The sequence below is a fragment of the Tursiops truncatus genome, chromosome 13 (assembly GCF_011762595.2).
Source record: "Tursiops truncatus isolate mTurTru1 chromosome 13, mTurTru1.mat.Y, whole genome shotgun sequence".
Taxonomy (NCBI): Eukaryota; Metazoa; Chordata; class Mammalia; order Artiodactyla; family Delphinidae; genus Tursiops; species Tursiops truncatus.
Window position 1 is genome coordinate 1,299,284 of NC_047046.1, and position 18,007 is coordinate 1,317,290.

Here is an 18,007-nt window from a genome sequence, read left to right on the forward strand (position 1 = left end):
TCATGTCATCGGCACCGGCTGCTGCTGTGACTCTACCAGCACAGTGACCCCAGAAGCGGGTTTCTCTGGGTGAAAAGTCTAGCTTGTTAACTAGCACCCCAGGCCTTAGAAACGCGCTCTTACTGGTCACGAGGGGACTGGCCAACACATTCTGGAGACCCCCCCCAATCTGACACGTACAGGTAAAGGGAGCAGCAGGACAGGTGGTCTCTGCACCCACGGTCCCTACGCAGTTCTGGGTCCATCTGGTGGACCAGAAGATGCTGTGGGGCGGTGCTGAGCAGGAAGTAAAGGCCCTGCCTGTGGGATGTCAGGTCGGCCCTGCCTGCAGGGGAGGCTGGATCTCCAGCAAGGAGATCTGGGGTTTTCACGGGCTCTCAGGAGGGCTTGACCTGGGCCTTCAGTGTCTGCCCCCGAGGAAGTGTGGGTAATACACGACCATCTGCGTGTCAGGGTTGGTCTGGGCCTGGCTTCATCATAACCTGGGAGGAGGGCTGTGTGAGAGCACGTGACCCTCATCATCTCAGACTTTCTGGAAGTAGCTGTCACGCATCAAAATAATCGAACCCTTGTCCATGACCAAATGGGTTCAGATCACGTCACAACCATCCCAACTCCCTGAGGCTTTCTGCAGGCTACTGGCAGTCCGTCCCCACCTCAGGGCGGCAGGAAGCCGCAGGAGGGGCTGGAGATGTGCTGCTCCCTGAGGCAGTGGCTGTTTGGATTCCTGAAGAGGGTTCCGGATGGGGAAGGTGGTGGAGGATTTGGTCTGAAACGAGATTGCGCTTAACCATCGACAGCTTATGAGATGCAATTCCAGGAACTCAGGCAGGACTACCATCTTCCTCTCCAGAGCATCAGAACCGCCAAGATCCCGGGGTCCCTGAGACACGTCACCTCCCTGGATCTGGGGGCAGCGCCGGGGGCCTGGCACACCCGCCAGGATCTGGTGAGGCATACGGCGCATCCTCACGGACGCAGGACATGGACGTCCCTGCAGGGCCGCCTGGTCACTCACTCACGCCTGCTCACCCAGCACAGCCCCCTGACAGCACAGCACCGCCACCCGTAACACCACGGTGCCCCTGAGGCAGGCGCTGTGATGACCCCATCCTGCAGAGGAGGAAGCTGAGGCCCAGGGACGTTCGGGGACCCGAGTCCACGCCTGCACCCTGCCTTGCTGCCCGCGTCCTCCCCCAAGACCTCCTGGACCAGGAGACACGAAATGCCCCAGACAGGTGACAGCAGCTGTAAGAGGCTCGTTCCTGTCTGGAACCCAGAGCCTGGAGAAAAGAGCCTCCCGTCTGAGGATGCGGCACTTAACATGGAAACTCATGTCGAGTCTGGCGGTCCCTCTGCAAAGGGGCAGCTCCAATCCAGGCTCCCTGGGAGGGTGGGGATTCTGCAAGAGGAAGCCTGTGCTTTCCACCATTTTCGTGCAGAAGGTTAAGTGGGTGAGGACCTTCAGATCCCCTGTCCTCCCCAGACACTCAGTGAGCCTCGGGACCTTTGCTGGGTCAGACACAGACACAGACCCCGGAGTCCAGACAGCACGCGCTTGTGCACGGCCCGGAGGCCACAAGCTCCCTATGGCATAAAGGGATAAAATGGAACAAATACCATTGAGATGTGTCTGAGGAGAACATTCTTCTTTTAATTAGCGCCTCAACTTTGGAAACATTCCAGGACTGCAAGGAATGGGCGAGAACAATGGTTGTTTAATTCTTCTTGTTTCAGTTCGCACTCGGCGCTTTCTGTAAGTGCTTCATCTCCGGAACATCCTTTCCTTACAGCAGAAAAGGCCAGGTTCCTCCTACTTTAGCAATTCATCCGGAAAATGATCTCTTCCTGAAGCCGTAGCAATCGTTCACTCCCTCTCTTTTTAAATGCTTTCAATGACGGTTCATTGTTTCCTCACTGAGAAACTCTCATCATTGTGATTCACCAGCTTGTCTGCAGAGAGGGGTTAGCTTCTTAAAGACATTTGAGGCAAAATCTCAAAAAAAAAAAGAAAAGAAAAGAAAAATGTTCTGGTAATGAATAATTTCTCTGGGTCTTGGAGAGACCTGGGCCCACACCACCATCCCATCTCTTTTCTGATTCAACATTCATAAGCTATATTTTCAAAATGGCAGCAGGAGATGAGGGACCCTATTAATTCCGACCCCATCCCACCGAAACAATGGGAATCCTAAGCCCCACCTGCCTGGGGCGCAGCAAATCACATTCCTCTGACTCATTCACTTGACTGTAATTTATCGAGCACTTATTGTACACCAGCTCTGTGGCGACCACCCCAAATCAGCGACAGGGTCACACAATTGTGTGTGACCAGATGTGTGTGTCTGAGCTGGACTCGCCTCCCAGTCCTCCTGGCCCTTCCTGCCCAGGGCTTGCAAAGAAACACAAGCCAAAACAAAGGAAAAAGCAGCCTTAAATACCCCGCAGCCATCCCCACATGGAACAATGCTCTGGACCAAGACAGTGGACATCCAGACCTGAGGTGACCGGAGGTCACGATAGTCCGCAGGGTCAGGCAGCACACGGGTCCTCCTGCCTGACTTCACGCCCTCTCTGCAGCTGTCCCAGGCCGACGACGGGGACATGATACAGACCAAGACACGAGAACCTGCAAAACGTCAGAGCAGGAAAGCATGTTGGCCGACTCAGGCTCCCTTCCAGTCCTCCTTCCGTCCATTCCTGACGCACGACCTTGACACTCGACAGATGCAGACACGATGTGCTAAGAGTTGGGGTCACAGAGCAGACGTGAGATGAGACACAGCCCTTCCGAGAGCCCAGAGTCTAACCACACAGACACCACGTGCACACCCCAGGAGCCGTGTCAGCGTGGATGGCCCGGGACAGCGGGACCTGCAGGGGGGAGGGGGGGCAGGAAGCAGGCCAGCCGGTAGGAGGTCTGGGGAGGAAGGAAGGGGCAACGACGGGCTGGACTTGAAGGGCGACGGCCACCTGCTGGTGCTGCTGGGTCTACACCAAGTCCTCCTCCGTCTAGAAGCCGAACCTGCGTTCTCCTCGGTGAACCATCACCCCCATCATTCCGTGAGGTCGGGGGGCTGGATCCCCTCCCGATCTAAGACAGTGACGTGACCCGAGCCCGGATAACTGCCTCATCAGATCCCCCTGCCAGAGATCTCCCCAGGGGTAGGCATGTAGCAGTGGGTGGACCAAGGAGACACAGTTCTGGAGTTTTCATTGAAACTGTTGAGAAAGAAAAATGCTGAGCTTCTGAGAAGACGCAGGTGCTAGTGAGACTCAGACCCAGGCAGCTATCTTGGTACCATATGCAAAGCAGCAAAGCACAAATGGAGAAATCTATGTGAGACAGCAAAAGGAAGACAAAATCTTGAGAACGTCACTTGAGCCCCTAGATACGCTGTGCAGCTCCCTTTTATGAGCTAATGTGGATCTCAGACAGGGAGGCTGAGAGGCAGCGGTTCCCGCCCCAGCTGTCGGGGGACTTTGTTCTGGAGAGCACACATCGGAAACTCACCTCCATCCCCACCCCTTCCACACGCACACGTGGGTTCTGAGGACCTTGACTGAGAATCTGGCTTATTTCTGAAAACAGCACTTGCAGCTGCTCAGAAAGCAGCGGCGCCTGCCCAGGGGGTCTGTCCGATCAGCGCCCTGAGCACAGCCTCTCCCTCTGCGCCCCTGCAGGGAAGTGGGGGGGAGAAGAGACAGCAAAGGTCCCTTTCCACCCACTGACCCTCCCCTCCAGAGGGTGGTTAGGAGAAAGGGCTCCTGACCAGGACACTGCATCTCTCAGATCCCTGGAAAAAGGAGGGAGACAAAAGAACCCCCTGAGTCAGTACTTGGGACTATTTGTGCCTCAGCGGCCAAGGCTCCCATCTACCAGAGCATGTGCCTGGGGAATCTCAGCTGGTCCCTCCAGGCTAAGGGAGGAGGAGGAGGAGGAGGGGGAGGGGAGGGGGGAGGGGGAGGGGAAGGAGGAGGGGAGGGGAGGGGGAGGGGAGGGGAGGGGAGGGGAGGGGGAGGGGAGGGGAGGGGGAGGGGAGGGGGAGGGGAGGGGAGGGGGAGGGGAGGGGGGAAGAGGGGGAGGGGAGGGGAGGGGGGAAGAGGGGGAGGGGAGGGGAGGGGGAAGAGGGGGGAGGGGAGGGGAGGGGGGAAGAGGGGGAGGGGAGGGGAGGGGGGGAAGAGGGGGAGGGGAGGGGAGGGGAGGAAGGAAGGAAGCTCCTGGCTCCAGGGGCCCTGGTGGCACAGTCAGCTCCACAGGCCCTCCTGACTGCCAGCTTTAATGAACCACCTTCCTGGAGAGCTGGCCTGACTCTGCAAGGCTCCTGCTATACATGTAGGACAGGGCAGCTCATTACAGGAAGTCTGGGGAAGTCAGGAGAAAGGTGTCCAAAACACCAGCAGCACAGCACAATAAAATGTCATTTTGTCTGTTGCCTCTCAGTACTTTTTTAAAAAAATAATTTTTTATTTATTTTGGCCGTGCTGGGTCTTTGTTGCTGCAGGCGGGCTTTCTCTAGTTGTGGCGAGCAGGGGCTACTCTTTGTTGCGGTGCACAGGCTTCTCATTGCAGTGGCTTCTCTTGTTGTGGAGCACGGGCTCTAGGTGCACGGGCTCCAGTAGTAGTGGCTCACAGGCTCTAGAGTGCAGGCTCAGTAGTTGTGGTGCACGGGCTTAGTTACTCCATGGCACGTGGGATCTTCCCGGACCAGGGCTCGAACCCGTGTCCCCTGCACTGGCAGGCGGATTCCTAACCACTGCACCACCAGGGACGTCCCGACAAACAAACACAGTTTTCTGGAACAGAGTGAACTGCTAATGTGTCCAAGCTCGCTTGGTCCCTCAGCAGCAACCCCTCCCTCTGCTCGTCCGTGGCTCAGTTTCCGTGGGATTCTGGAACCAGCCTCCAGTGCACCTGATGCGTTGACTTCAGGGATGTGCCCCCAGGATGAAGGATTTGGGAGGCTTTCCCCAATGTCCCTCTAGACAGATTGCTGGCACGGCAACAAGGACTGGAGGCGGATGGGGAGGCTGACTCTGGTCTGCGTCAGCAGGGTCCCTCACCTCTTGTCTGGCTGCCACTGCTCAGAAGCCAGACCTTGGGAGGGGCCCAGGGAGGCCCCACAGAGCCAGACCCACCTCCTTGAGGGCTCTGGCAGGCCCAGATGGTGCCTGAGCTGTGTGCATGGGCCCTTCATTCTAAGGGACAGGACACCATTGGAGATCAGAGTTGCAATGTGCCCAGCTATGGAACTACATTTCCCAGAACCCCCTGGACACATGCTGGTCATGTGACAGAACTCTGACCAACGAAATGCAGACAGGGGAAGAGGATGCCTTTAAGGGGTGGACTCGCTGGCTGATCCCTTCTGTCATTACCCTCCCAGTTCTTCTCGCCAGGAATGCAGCTGTGATGTGGGAGGTAGGGCAGCCCTCTTGTAACCACAAGACAGCACAGTGGTGCCCCAGACACACACCACAGCAGGTCCTGAGGGCATCGAGAACTGTCACACCGGCCCTGAACCGCCTTCCTCGGATGTCTGACGAGGAGGAAAGTAAATCCCCATCGGGTCAGGCTCTCGGTTGTCTCTTCTGTTTCTTGCAGCTGAGCACGATCCTTAACAAGAAGAGAAAACACAGAGTTTTCACCCTCCTAATGATTACCAGGATCATTAAAAGGGAAAGAGAATGTCAGGCTCTGACAGAACCTAAAGCTATGTATTAGGTCATTTCCTAATCAGGACGCTAACAAGATGCCTTCTCCAGAGACCTGCACCCAGGGAAGGAATGCTTGTGGAGAGCACCGTGGGCCGGCACAGCCTGCAAGGGCGGCTCTGAACACGGCACACACCCTGACGCACCATCGCCCTGGCCTGGCAGGGAGGGGGTCGCATCACCCTGTTCACGGAGGACGCTGGCCAGAAGCTGAGTGCGTGCCCTGGGTGCCCAGAAGGGTCTGGCAGAGTTTCCCTCCAAGGGGCATTCTCCCAGGAGCCATTCTGGAGCTCCTGGCTGCGAGAAGCCCATGGCCCAGGAGATGCCTGTGCACCTGAGCAGAGGCGGGAGGGGGAGTTGGAGAGTACTACTGGGTTCAGAGGTCAAATCACAGCCCCAGACTGCACCACGGTCTCTACTTGGGTGACCAGAGTGGAAGCGCCCAGCAGGCTGGAGCTGGGGCCCAGAGAGCCCCACCCCCTCCACCAAGCATCTCTTTGTGCCCTCAGGAGGTGATTAGGTCATGGGGTGGAGCCCTCATGGGTGGGGTTAGTGCCCTCATTAAAGAGGCCCCAGAGAGCTCCCTCGCCCCTTCTGCCACGTGAGGGCCCAGCCAGAAGTTGGCAGCCTGCAGCCCAGAAGACAGTCCTCCCTGGAACCTGGCCAGGCTTCAGCCTCCAGGACCCTGAGAAATAAATGTCTGCTGGTTGTAGACAAGCAGTCTGTGGGACTTTGTTACAGCGGCCCAGGGGACTAAGACACCCCATGATTCCTCTGATCCATGAGGCAGCTCCGAGGCATCCAGTCCATCCCCAGGGCCGAGGGAGAAGCTCCCTGCACACGCCGCAGCCGGTGAGGGGCGGGCTCAGCAGGGAGAGCACGGCCAGCTCAGGGCAGTTGCCTCGACTTCAGAACCGCTCACGTTCGGGTGTCACGGGTTGGCCTCTCCTGGTTTTATCCAGCTCCCCTGACAGCTGGGGGGGCCCTGTCTCACTCGGGCGTTCTCCCTCCTGCGTTCACACCCAGCCACGATGGCTCCCACCCGGACTCGCGCGACACCCCTCAAACCTTAGGTTCGGCCTTCTGTCCCCCAGGCTGGCAGCAGCATCCCCTCCCGTTGGCTTCCGAGGCGCGTGCTCTGGTTTTACTGTGGAACAGACACCAGGCTGCGGTCTGAGCGGGGACCCAGGACACAGTCATTTCACCCAGGGCCCATCCAGGGCCTCCGAGGTCCAGGGGTAGATTCTACTCTCCACCCGCATCAAAAGCGTCCCGGAACTGTTGACTCTGGACCTCCTTCTCGATTGTTCCTCCAGGTGCCTCTTGCCCGTGGAATAAATCACTCATCCCAGACGCCGTGGGTTGAATTTCTCCAAGGCCTTCTGCAGGCCGCATATCAACATGTTATTCATTCTTCACATGAGAAGAAAGGAGCTGAGCTCGACCTTTTCACACCTCCACCTCGCTCTCTCACTCCTGACTTGTTGGAGAGAAGCCGGGACTCCAGGGACGCTATGAGCAGCTGGCTTTAGGACGGTGTCCTTTATGACGCTGAAGGGTGAGCCACGCCCCTGGCCCTGGCAGTTCTCATGGGTCTTGTGTCCAGGGGTCCTTCTCAGGAGACACAGGTTTTCCATAATTAGAAAAAACCTCCTTTCTAAGTGACTTAACTGCTTTACAGCGTATGTCCAGCCAAAGGCGTTTATAATCAATACAGGTAATCTCTCCCTGTCTGTCTCTCAACTGGTCTTCGACTGGGAAAAATACTGTTTTCAATAACACACACCACAATGCAGACCTCCGAACACACCTCCTTGGATGGAGGATTTGCAGACAATGGTTCTCAGCCGGAGGTGCGGCCCCCAAGGGGATCACATCGCACCCCCCAGGGAGATGCTGCTTTCATTTCTGTGTGGTTTTGTTTCTGCCAGGAGGCAGCGGAGTTTAAGATGCTGTGAAATGCTGATCTGCCTCACGCCTGGCCCGAGGGCTGAGAACGACAACAAGCGCGTTTGTGCTCTAACACTTCTCACCGTTTTCCTCAAAGATGCTCAGTCCCACTCAGAGTGGAAAGGGGGGTTTGGGGAGCCCACCCTCTGTATCCCAGGCTGCCTGGGAAGGTCGTGACCCCTGAACCGCTGTGACCCTCACCAGTATGTACCAGCTCACATTTCTGTCCTCTCCCTTGTTCCACTCTGTTGGAGAAGCTCACAAATAAGAAAGCGAGCCCACCTCCCTGGCCTTGGTCGCAGGAAGATCTCGCGGCTTAGCACCCACTGACCTGCCTCCTGGTTCACTGGGCCCTGATCTTCCTGGAGACGCGCCGCCCCGTCATGTGGGTCTCAGCCAACCACGCAGCTGGCTCCTGCCACGGTGCGGCCGGGCCAGCAGTGACACCATCAGGGCAGATAAGTGGCAGTGAGACCTGGGAAGGCTGGGACAGGCCCTGTGTCTCCTGCTTGGTGTGAACGAGGTAGGCCTCGGCCTGGTGACTGCTGGAGGCCACGCTGTCTGAGCACAGAGTCAGCGCGGCGACACAGAGCTGAGCGGAGATCCGACTGCGGCATGTCAGCCCTGATCCAACCTGCCCCTAGCAGGTCACAGGGGCCTGTGCGTTCCTCTGTGGATACTGCAGGTTGGGTCAGGTTTGCTTCAGAAAGTCCTTACGGATGCAGATGAAAGAGAAGGGGAGGGGAGACCCCAGCTCTCTCACCCGTATCCTTAGGAAGGGAGTGTGTCACCGCTGGGATCTTCAAAGCCATCACCCCCAGGAAAGCCCTGGAAGCTCCTGTGTCTCCTCGATGGCCATGAACCGGGGCGGTCACTCCGCCCGCAGGGAGAGCAGCGCTCCTGCCCCAACGGAAGGTGCGCTGAGTCCAGGCGCAGACGAGACGGCTCAGAGACGTGAATGAGGGGTGACCACGGCCGTCGGTGGAGCGGCTGGAGGCCGGGCAGGAGCCCCCAGGATGGCTCAGGGCCCTGGCCCTGCGGGGGCTGAGCTCTGTGTAGTCTCAGGCCCTCCTGCGGCCGCAGCCCCAGCCCATCCTCCTCCAGCCCCTGAGCCAGCGGCTGTGACACGGGGGCCTGTCGTGAAGACACGGGCCTCCGTGGAGAGGGCGGGGCAGGGTTCCCAGGCTGCTGGGCCATTTGAATCCATTGGCAAGGGCGTGGCGACTTGTCCACACGTTTCAACAGGTGGAATAAAAATCACGGAAGAAAGGAGTCAAACCGCCAACTGATGGAGTTAAGGAGACCCTCAGTTGTGAAAATGCACCCACAGCTCCGAGAACCTGATGCAGGTGAGACGGGCACAAGCCCAGATCACACTCGCCCCACTGACTTCCGTGTGTGTTTGTTTGTTTTTAGCATCTTTATTGGAGTATAATTGCTTTACAATGGTGTGTTAGTTTCTGCTTTATAACAAAGTGAATCAGTTACACATATACATATGTTCCCATATCTCTGACTTCCGTGTTTTTAGAGCACAAGTATTAAAAAAAAAAAAATCAGACAAATAAGGAGGCGGTGGGTACACTTTAATGATACAACTTAATCTGCGGGGGATGTGATCTGGTGACTCTCCATGCGATAACCCTGCCTTTCACAATTATAATTAACTGTGAGAATAAAAAGCTTGTCTACATTATAATTACTGCTTCTTAAAATGTATGTATACTTGTAACAACTAAATGGTTCAGTGTCTCGAAAAATAAATATCTTTTTCCATGTTTTATTGTGAATTGCAGCGGTCCCTCAGTATCCACAGGGATTGGTTCTAGGACCCCCCCAAGGACACCGAAATCCACAGGTGCTCAGGTCCTTTATAGACACTGGCATAGCATTGGCGTATAACTATGCCCCTCCTTCCATGCTTTAAATCATCTCCAGATCTCATAAAACCTAAAATGAGGTACAAGCCGTGTACACAACTGTAGATACATTTTAAATGCTATGTAAATAGTTGCCTTGCAGCAAATTCAGGTTTTGCCTTTGGGAACTTTCTGGAATGTTTTCCCCGGTATTTTCGATCTGAGGTGGGTTGAATCCATGGACAGAACTCACAGACATGGAGGGCCAGCTACATGTTAATCCTGTTGTACACATTTTCCTTAATAGACAATAACAGACGATTTAAGTGACTGACCTTCGCACTAGATTTATCTTCAAATCTCTTAAAACAGTAGCTGAACCAGACTGTCTGATGGACGGACGTCTGTGCTCATTAAATTACCAGCTCAGCAGCGCACTGCAGTTCCTGCCCGGGGCGTGAACACAAACACGGGGCAGATGCAGATGAAGCCCGGCCTCGCCCTCGGAGGAGACACAGAGCAGCACCCTGGCTCTGGTGTCTCACACCGGGACTCGGGTCCTGCAGCCACCGCAGCCACACTGTGTCAGCAGCCTTTTCTAACCTCTGATTTCCATTTACCAAGGACTATTATCTGTACTTCATTTTATACTGTAGATATTCGTTGAGTCCCTATTGTATGCCGTGTGCTGTGCATTCCATGATGAACCCAAACCATGAGCTGACAGTCTAGCAGAAAAGAGCAACAGGTAGTGAGTGGCCACAGGAGGCGTGTAAGTACCAACAAGGAATGGGGGACAGCACAGGGGCGCCTCCTGGCCCAGGAGGGTATGACAACAAGGAATGGGGGACAGCGCAGCGGTGCTCCCTGGCCCAGGAGGGTATGACAACAAGGAACGGGAGACAGCACAGGGGCGCCCCCTGGCCCAGGAGGGTATGCCAACAAGGAATGGGGGACAGTGCAGCGGTGCCCCCTGGTCCAGGAGGGTATGACAACGAGGAACGGGAGACAGCGCAGGGGCGCCCCCTGGCCCAGGAGGGTATGACAACAGAGCTGAGGCACGGGGCGGCCAGCAGTGACCAGAGAGGGAGGAGAGGGCTTTGGGCTGGGTGAACAGCGTGTGCAAAGGCCCAGTGGCTGAGGCAGAGACAGAAAAGGAGAGTGGTACAGGAGGCAGACGACCAGACTTGTTTCTTAAAAAAGCACTCGATCTGCCACAGGGAGTGCAGAGGGCAGGAGTCCAGCTAGGAGGCTGCGCGGGCACCAGGCAAGAAACGGCACTGGGTGCGCTTGGGGGTGGAGGCCGTGGAGACGAGGAAGCTGGGTGGATTTCAGGGAATTTTGGACATGAAATCAACAGTTAGCAGTGAGCTGGATACGAGGAGAGTCAGGGAAAGGGAATACAAGGAATGGGTTCTCTTGATTCGTCCAGGTCAATGGACTGTGGTTCAGTTTAGCAAAGTGGAAACGCTGAGCGAGGTCTGAAGTGAGGGACCGGAGATGACTTTGGCCTGTGGACGCTGCACTGCCCACGAGACATCCAGATGCAGACATCAAGGAAACAACTGGACCCATGAATCTAGAGCTAAGAGGTAGGAATATTCTAGAGACATAACTTTGGGATCCATCAACGTACGGGCAGTTTCGAAGGCCTGGGGAATGATAAGGTTAACTACAGAAAGAAATACAGTGAGGAGAGAAGAGACCCAGGATGCACCTCTGCAGAACGCTTAACTTGCAGTGGGGAGGCTGAGCCTGAAAAGGAGACCGAGAAGGAAGGGCCGGTAAGGTGGGAGGTAAGCGGGCAGCAGCACGCTGTGACGAGTAAAGGGTGCGGGAGGCGAGACGGGCCGCACAACGTGCTCCGCCTGCCTTCTGTCTGTGGAAGAACTTCAGCCAGAGAATAAGTTTAATCAGAGAAGTGAGAAAATGCAGAAGCAAAGGAGAACAGTCAAGCAACACCAAGTATTAATGCGGCCACTAAACAGAGTCAAGGCCCTTTAGTCCCTCCTGAAGGGCTGTAGGTCATATTCTGAGCCACTGTAGGCGGCTCTTGTCAGGGACATGGAAGATGGTTTTGCTCAAAAACTCTATTACCTTTTTTTAAGGAAAGCTGAGAACCCTGCTTTTCTCACTGACTTTCAATAGAAAAGCACGTCTGCAGCGGGGCCCCAGTGTGTAGCACCTGCCACGGGGCCTGTGGGAACGAGGAGGGGTGGCACCCCTCTCCCGTGTGAGCCGAGGGAGGCAGGGCCCTCCCGTCCCTCTAGATGCTCACGTCCCACACTGGCACGTGCTTCTCCCAAGAGCACGGAATGCTGCTTCTCTGAATCATTAATGACACGTATTAAATGTTAAATGTCTTGACAGATCAAGAAGCCTCATTAGCAATGCGCAGACGCTTCCCCCACATGCGCCAGCAGGTCCTGAGGACTTTCACCAACGCCGCGGCGCTTCTGCCTCTGGACCATGGGGAACCTGCCAGGACGAGGAAGCACTCTGCCCCAACTCACGCTTTCCCATGAGAATGCATCGTCCTCCAGACACAGGAAGTGCGTCCTCATGACACCAAGGCCCCCCCCGAAATCCTGGAGGGCAAAATCATTGCGAATCACCGATGAACCAAGACCTGTCAGGTAAGTGCCTGAGGAGCAGATCTCTCCCGCGAGGGCACAGCGCCAATCACGGCGTTTCAAATCCCTGCAGGACAAGTCACGGCCTATCCGTGGGCCCCACCGCATGTGTTTTTCCAAAGGTGGTGAGGCAACAGCCCAGAAGGCACATGCCTGGATCAGTGAATGCGCTCCACTCCCCTTAAACAAATTCAAATGGATTTTGATTTGCAGACTTGGGCGCGCTGCTTGCCGCTGAGCTGGATGGTCTGAAATGAGGAGACATGAAGAAAAGACCCGCCTTTATCTTCTCTGTCTGATGAAACTGCAAGTTTGCATGTCACCCTTGGTGGAAAGACCAGACTCGTGGCTAATTATCCAAATGTAACGCGCCAGTGTTGGCTGCCTAGCCCCTTGTGTCAATATGCTACTGAGGCCGGTGGGTTGGAGTACGTTTCTGAAGCTGATGTCTGGAACCTCCTACTTTAATGAGGAAAGACAGAAGAAACTTTCTGCTGTTAAAAAAGGTCTCTCCTCGGGCTTCCCTGGTGGCGCAGTGGTTGAGAGTCCGCCTGGTAATGCAGGGGACATGGGTTCGAGCCCTGGTCCGGGAAGATCCCACATGCCGCGGAGCAACTAGGCCCGTGAGCCACAACTACTGAGCCTGTGCGTCTGGAGTCTCTGCTCCGCAACAAGAGAGGCTGCGATAGTGAGAGGCCCGCGCACCGCGATGAAGAGTGGCCCCTGCTCGCTGCAACTAGAGAGCGCCCTCGCACAGAAACGAAGACCCAACACAGCCAAAATAAATAAATAAATAAATTTAAATCATGTGGGCTTCTAAGAAGACCTCTGCTTAAAAAAAAATAAGTGGACGGTTCACATACACATTAGCAGTAACTTGGGTACTTTCATCCATTGAAAAATAAATTCAATGTAGAAAAAAAGTAAAGTTAAGATGCATCAGGGCAAACTTAATGGTGTGTTCTAAGCTCTCAAGTGTGTTTCTCTCAGGCAGAAGGCATTCCTTCACTTGCCATTGGCTGTTACACAAGACCACTGAGAACTGGCCAATTTATCCCCACTCCCCACAAATCACATCTCCCTCCCCCTAAAACACATTATTTCTATTCATAGAAACATTCCTAGTTGCTATAGCACTGTGTGAAATCTTCAGTTTGGCCTCAGATGCCTTTTACCTGTTAAAACCCTGAGATCAACCCTCATTGCCACCGGAGGAGCTTTTCTGCTACAGATCAAGAAAAGGAAGGGGCTCTTGAGGCAGCAGAATGCCAAGTCAGGCCACCACACTACTGAAGACGCTTTCTATGAGCATGTGGACAAACAACCGTCCTAAATGCTAAACCAAATCAAAGAAGAGCACCTCACCTGTTTGTGCATGAGACGGATGACGTGAAGAGAAGCGCCTAACACTCCCTGAGAGAGCCAGGGGTAGTGATTCCTCCAGGGAAATATGGTAACTGGCTGCAGGCCTCACGGAGTCTTTGAAATTCACTGCTTCAGCGATCCTTGGAAATAAAAGGGACATTATTACAAAACGGTAAAGGAAGGCATTCAGCTAGAAGATGGGTTTGAAATTTAATATTAAACTTCAAATTATTGAGACAGTGATCTTTTTTGGAAGAATTTTTTTTTTTTTTTTTTTTTTTTTTTGCAGTACGCGGGCCTCTCACTGCTGAGGCCTCTCTCATTGCAGAGCACAGGCTCCGGACGCGCAGGCCCAGCGGCCATGGCTCACGGGCCCAGCCGCTCCGCAGCATGTGGGATCTTCCCAGACCGGGGCACGAACTCCGGACTCCCAACCACTGCGCCACCAGGGAAGCCCCTAGAAGAATTTTTCAATTCTGTTACTGAACACTACTCTATTTAAGACTTTATTCTGCCACCTGTAGGGACTACCAAGATAGCTGCAGTGTAATCTTGGACCACAAATAACAACCTAGTTGAGGCCCAGGAAGCTGTCAAATAACAAAGACTCAAAACGACTGGGCATAGACTCTCCCCAATCCCACTTAATCGCTGTGTAGCCTTGGGGAGATCACTTACATTGCCTGAACTTCAGTTTCCCTAATTATAAAATGGTGCGATAAACAGTAGCATGGTGGATGAGAGGAAGAAACAAGTTGTTTTCCTCCACACATCTTAGCTTCCTCGGCTGGAGCCCTGGACGTCAGACTGACTAGACAGACTAACAGAAGAAAAACCAACAGAAGTTTATTAACACGTGCGTCAGAGTACTCGGCGATGAGCAACCCAAAAGAGCCGTTAGTACCTGGGTTAGCACCTAGACTCTTAACTGAAGGAATGATGAACTTTCGGAGAAGTGACAGGGCTTTGAGTTTCCAGGGTGGCAAACTGTGGAAGGCAGGCCCGTGGGGGGACTGATGGAAGAGGAAGAATAGTCAGTGAGTTTTGTTACGTAGATTCCTCCTGGGATGTCGCTAGGTGATAAGGGTCTAGGTTTGTCTCTGGTTCTTCCTAGTTAGAAAGGGGAGCGGAAGACAACTTTATAAGTGTATGCCCCGCTTTTAGGAAACAGGTGGAGTCCAGAAAGCTTTTTTGGTGTCTGTTTCTTCAAGTCTGCCTTCAGGATAAAAAACAAAACAAAAAACACGCCCCCCCCCCCAAAAAAAACCCCAAATAGAAACAAAACAAAAAACCAACCAAACGAAAAACACCAACCAAACAGAAAAAGACTGCCTTCAGCTCAAAATGATCCTTATGACCAAGTGGCATACTTTGAGGTGGCGTACTTTACTCCACTTCAGTGGACATCTGCTGTTTTGCCTCTCAGCAGCCCTTCATTCTCCTGTAAAAGTCTCCTCAACTTCCCTCCAGGTGACCGTCTCCTTCCCCACTGGCAGCCCATGTAATTTGAAGTTGACTCCATCCTGGGCTTAAAGGTAAACCCTACTGGACTTCCCTGGTGGTGCAGTGGATAAGAATCCGCCTGCCACTGCAGGAGACACGGGTTCGAGCCCTGGTCTGGGAAGATCCCACATGCTGCGGAGCAACCAAGCCCATGAGCCACAACTACTGAGCCCTCATGCCTAGAGCCTGTACTCCCCAATGAGAAGCCCGCGCACCCCAATGAAGAGTAGCCCCCGCTTGCTGCAACTAGAGAAAGCCTGCGTGCAGCAACGAAGACCCAACGCAGCGAAAAATAAAATGAATTAATTAATTAAAAAAAAAGTAAGCCCTGTTATTCAGGTCCAAATGAATCAGTGCACTGTGTTCCTCAAGGCCATGGTTACTGATCAGGGCTGAGCACACCATCCAGTAAGATCCACAAAGGTGCAACACGATGAGGTAGAGAGGGCGTAGGGCGTCCGGTGGGCGGGCCCGACCGGGCGTGGGGCGTCCGGTGGGCGGGCCGGACCGTGCGTGGGGAGTCCGGTGGCCGGGCCGCACCCGGCGTGGGGCGTCCGGTGGGCGGGCCCGACCGGGCGTGGGGCGTCCGGTGGGCGGGCCCGACCGGGCGTGGGGCGTCCGGTGGGCGGGCCCGACCGGTCGTGGGGCGTCCGGTGGGCGGGCCCGACCGGGCGAGGGGCGTCCGGTGGGCGGGCCCGACCGGGCGTGGGGCGTCCGGTGGGCGGGCCGTACCGGCAGTGGGGCGTCCGGTGGGCGAGCCCGACCCGGCGTGGGGCGTCCAATGGGCGGGCCGGAACGGTCGTGGGGCGTCCGGTGGGCGGGCCCGACCGGGCGTGGGGCGTCCGGTGGGCGGGCCGGACCGGTCGTGGGGCGTCCGGTGGGCGGGCCCGACCGGGCGTGGGGCGTCCAGTAGGCATCCGGTGGGCGTACCGTAACAGGCGTATGGCATCCAGGAGGCGTACCGTAACAGGCGTATGGCATCCAGGAGGCGTACCGTAACAGGCGTATGGTATACAGTAGGTATACTGTATACAGTAGGTGCTCAGTGACTTACTGAATGAGTTAGAACCTGAGACACTGCACCCATGCCCCTGAGACGCAGGATCATCTGCCCCCCAGCATGGGTCCCTTACCATCTACTTGCTGCTTCTCTCCTCTGGACCCCATGTGCCTCCCAGCTTAGCTCTGCAAAGCAAGGACTGACGTTTCTGCTCAGTTACAGATGTCGGCAAACTCCGACCCCCGGTTCCCATCTGACATTTAACAAGCCCCTGGCAGCTGAGTGCACCATATTCTCCCTCCTTTGATAACTGGTTTTCCCTAAATAATAGTCTCGAACACAGTGTTCAGTGACACTGTACTGATGTAGGGCCGGGGGGCACGCGCAGCACGCGCCCCTGCCCCAAACGCTACATGGTTTCCTTACACACTTCCTGGATGAACAGCAGGCCCCCAGGAAGCATGCAGGGACGTCCCACTGCGAGGACGACTGAAGCCTCCCGGGCCACTTGTCATTAGGAGACTCTGGCCAGGACAGGAGTAGAACCCAGGGCCCTGAACAGATAAGCCCCTAATCCAGCCTTAGGAAACCCTGAAGGGGGCCTGGAAGTGGCCAACACCATTTACTAAGCCCCACAGAAATCCCTTAGCATTAAATTGGGCAAATAGGAGCTCTTCCTCAGCTAACTGCCTCCCTCCTCCCCTCCCCTCTCCAACCTGCACACTCTCACACAGGCTGAGGACGGCCCCCCACCGTCTGGAAAGGGAGCCCAGGACGGTGCCCTCGGGGTCCCCGCCGGCCTTTTCAGTCAGGCCCAGCACCGTGGGATCGTCCTGAACATCAACAGAAACACTGAAAATCAAACTTGCTTCAGAACCACACCAGCTGGATGCACTGAATGCATGAGAACAAACTACTTAGGGTTTGGGTGTTGGTTTGTTTTGCCACTTTACGCTGAAGCGTGCAGAGGAACAGGCAGCATTTCTCGTGCATTTCCTGTGGGCCAGGGCCTGTCCTCACAATGACCAGAGGTGGTGGGTGATGCTATATCTCATTTCTCAGACTGGGAGCTGACCACACAGAGCTCACACAGACAAGCCAGAGAGCTGGCCCGCGTCACCCAGGCCAAGGGGCTCCAGGCCGTCTAACGTAGACAAGGGGCCACTGAGAGGCTCAGGCCAGGACAAGGTCCCAGCTCCACTCCGATCCTGGGAGCTAAGCGTTGAGACGGGACCCTCAGAGGCTGCACGGAGCGGGGAGTCCCTGAGTCACTGCATGGAGGACGCCCCCGCTGACCATATGGGACTTGGCAAGAAGGAGAAGCAAATGTCTATTTGGTATGGCAGTGACAAGGGGGGCGGACTGGCAAGACTGAAAAACAAATGAATCCCATGCTCCAACGCAAACACGGGCTGGGGAGCACCCGCCTCAGGAACAAGCGCAGAAGGGCCTCAGCGCCCGCCCACCCCCGGGCTTGGAGACAACACACCCACACGGCCTCCCACCAAGCCGGCGCCCATCTGGCCTGGGCCCGACTCCTGCTCGCTCTGCCTTGGCCCCAGGTCCTCCCGCAGAAACCCCGGTTCTCCCGCCGGCTCTCCCTCTCCCATTTTTCGATTCCCCGCGCCCCGCCCCCCGTCCCCCCGGACCTCAGCATCCCCGGTTCTATCCCCCACGGCTGCACATCCCACCAGCCTTTGAAAGTAAGGGGAGAGCCAGACGGGCAGGGCTTCGGGGCAGGTTTCTCACGGTGGGCTTCAGACTCCCCTGTCCCGCTGGACGGGGGCTCCTGGAACATTCTTTTCTCTTAACACCCATCCCGGAAGTGCTTCCCATGGGGAGCCGGGAAGCGCTCAGACACTGGTAGCCTTGTTCCCACCCATAGCTCCTTATGATTGGCTGAGCCCTTGTGCCACTCCTGCCCCTCTTGGCTAGTGATTGGTCTAGAGTGGTCATGTGACCCAGTTCTGACCAATGAGCTG

At 55.6% G+C, this 18,007-nt stretch overlaps 2 long non-coding RNA genes across 6 annotated transcripts; one reads left to right on the plus strand and one right to left on the minus strand.

Moving 5' to 3' along the window:
• Positions 1-1,643: 1,643 nt before the first annotated feature.
• LOC141276130 (uncharacterized) lies at positions 1,644-17,613 on the minus strand. Of its 2 annotated transcripts, none has more exons than XR_012325095.1 (3): positions 15,758-17,613; positions 13,523-13,662; positions 1,644-2,629 (listed from the first exon to the last, which is right to left on the minus strand). It is a non-coding gene; the product is annotated as an uncharacterized lncRNA (long non-coding RNA). The 2 variants fall into 2 exon arrangements; XR_012325094.1 differs by lacking the exon at positions 1,644-2,629 and adding an exon at positions 12,308-12,405.
• On the plus strand, positions 8,721-14,795 carry LOC109551063 (uncharacterized). 4 transcript variants are annotated; one of them, XR_012325091.1, is made up of 3 exons: positions 8,721-9,014; positions 10,181-11,116; positions 11,895-14,795. It is a non-coding gene; the product is annotated as an uncharacterized lncRNA (long non-coding RNA). The 4 variants fall into 4 exon arrangements; XR_012325092.1 differs by lacking the exon at positions 8,721-9,014 and having other exon boundaries at positions 9,036-11,116; positions 11,895-12,160; positions 12,371-14,795; XR_012325093.1 differs by lacking the exon at positions 8,721-9,014 and having other exon boundaries at positions 9,038-10,296; positions 10,957-11,116.
• Positions 17,614-18,007: the final 394 nt, after the last annotated feature.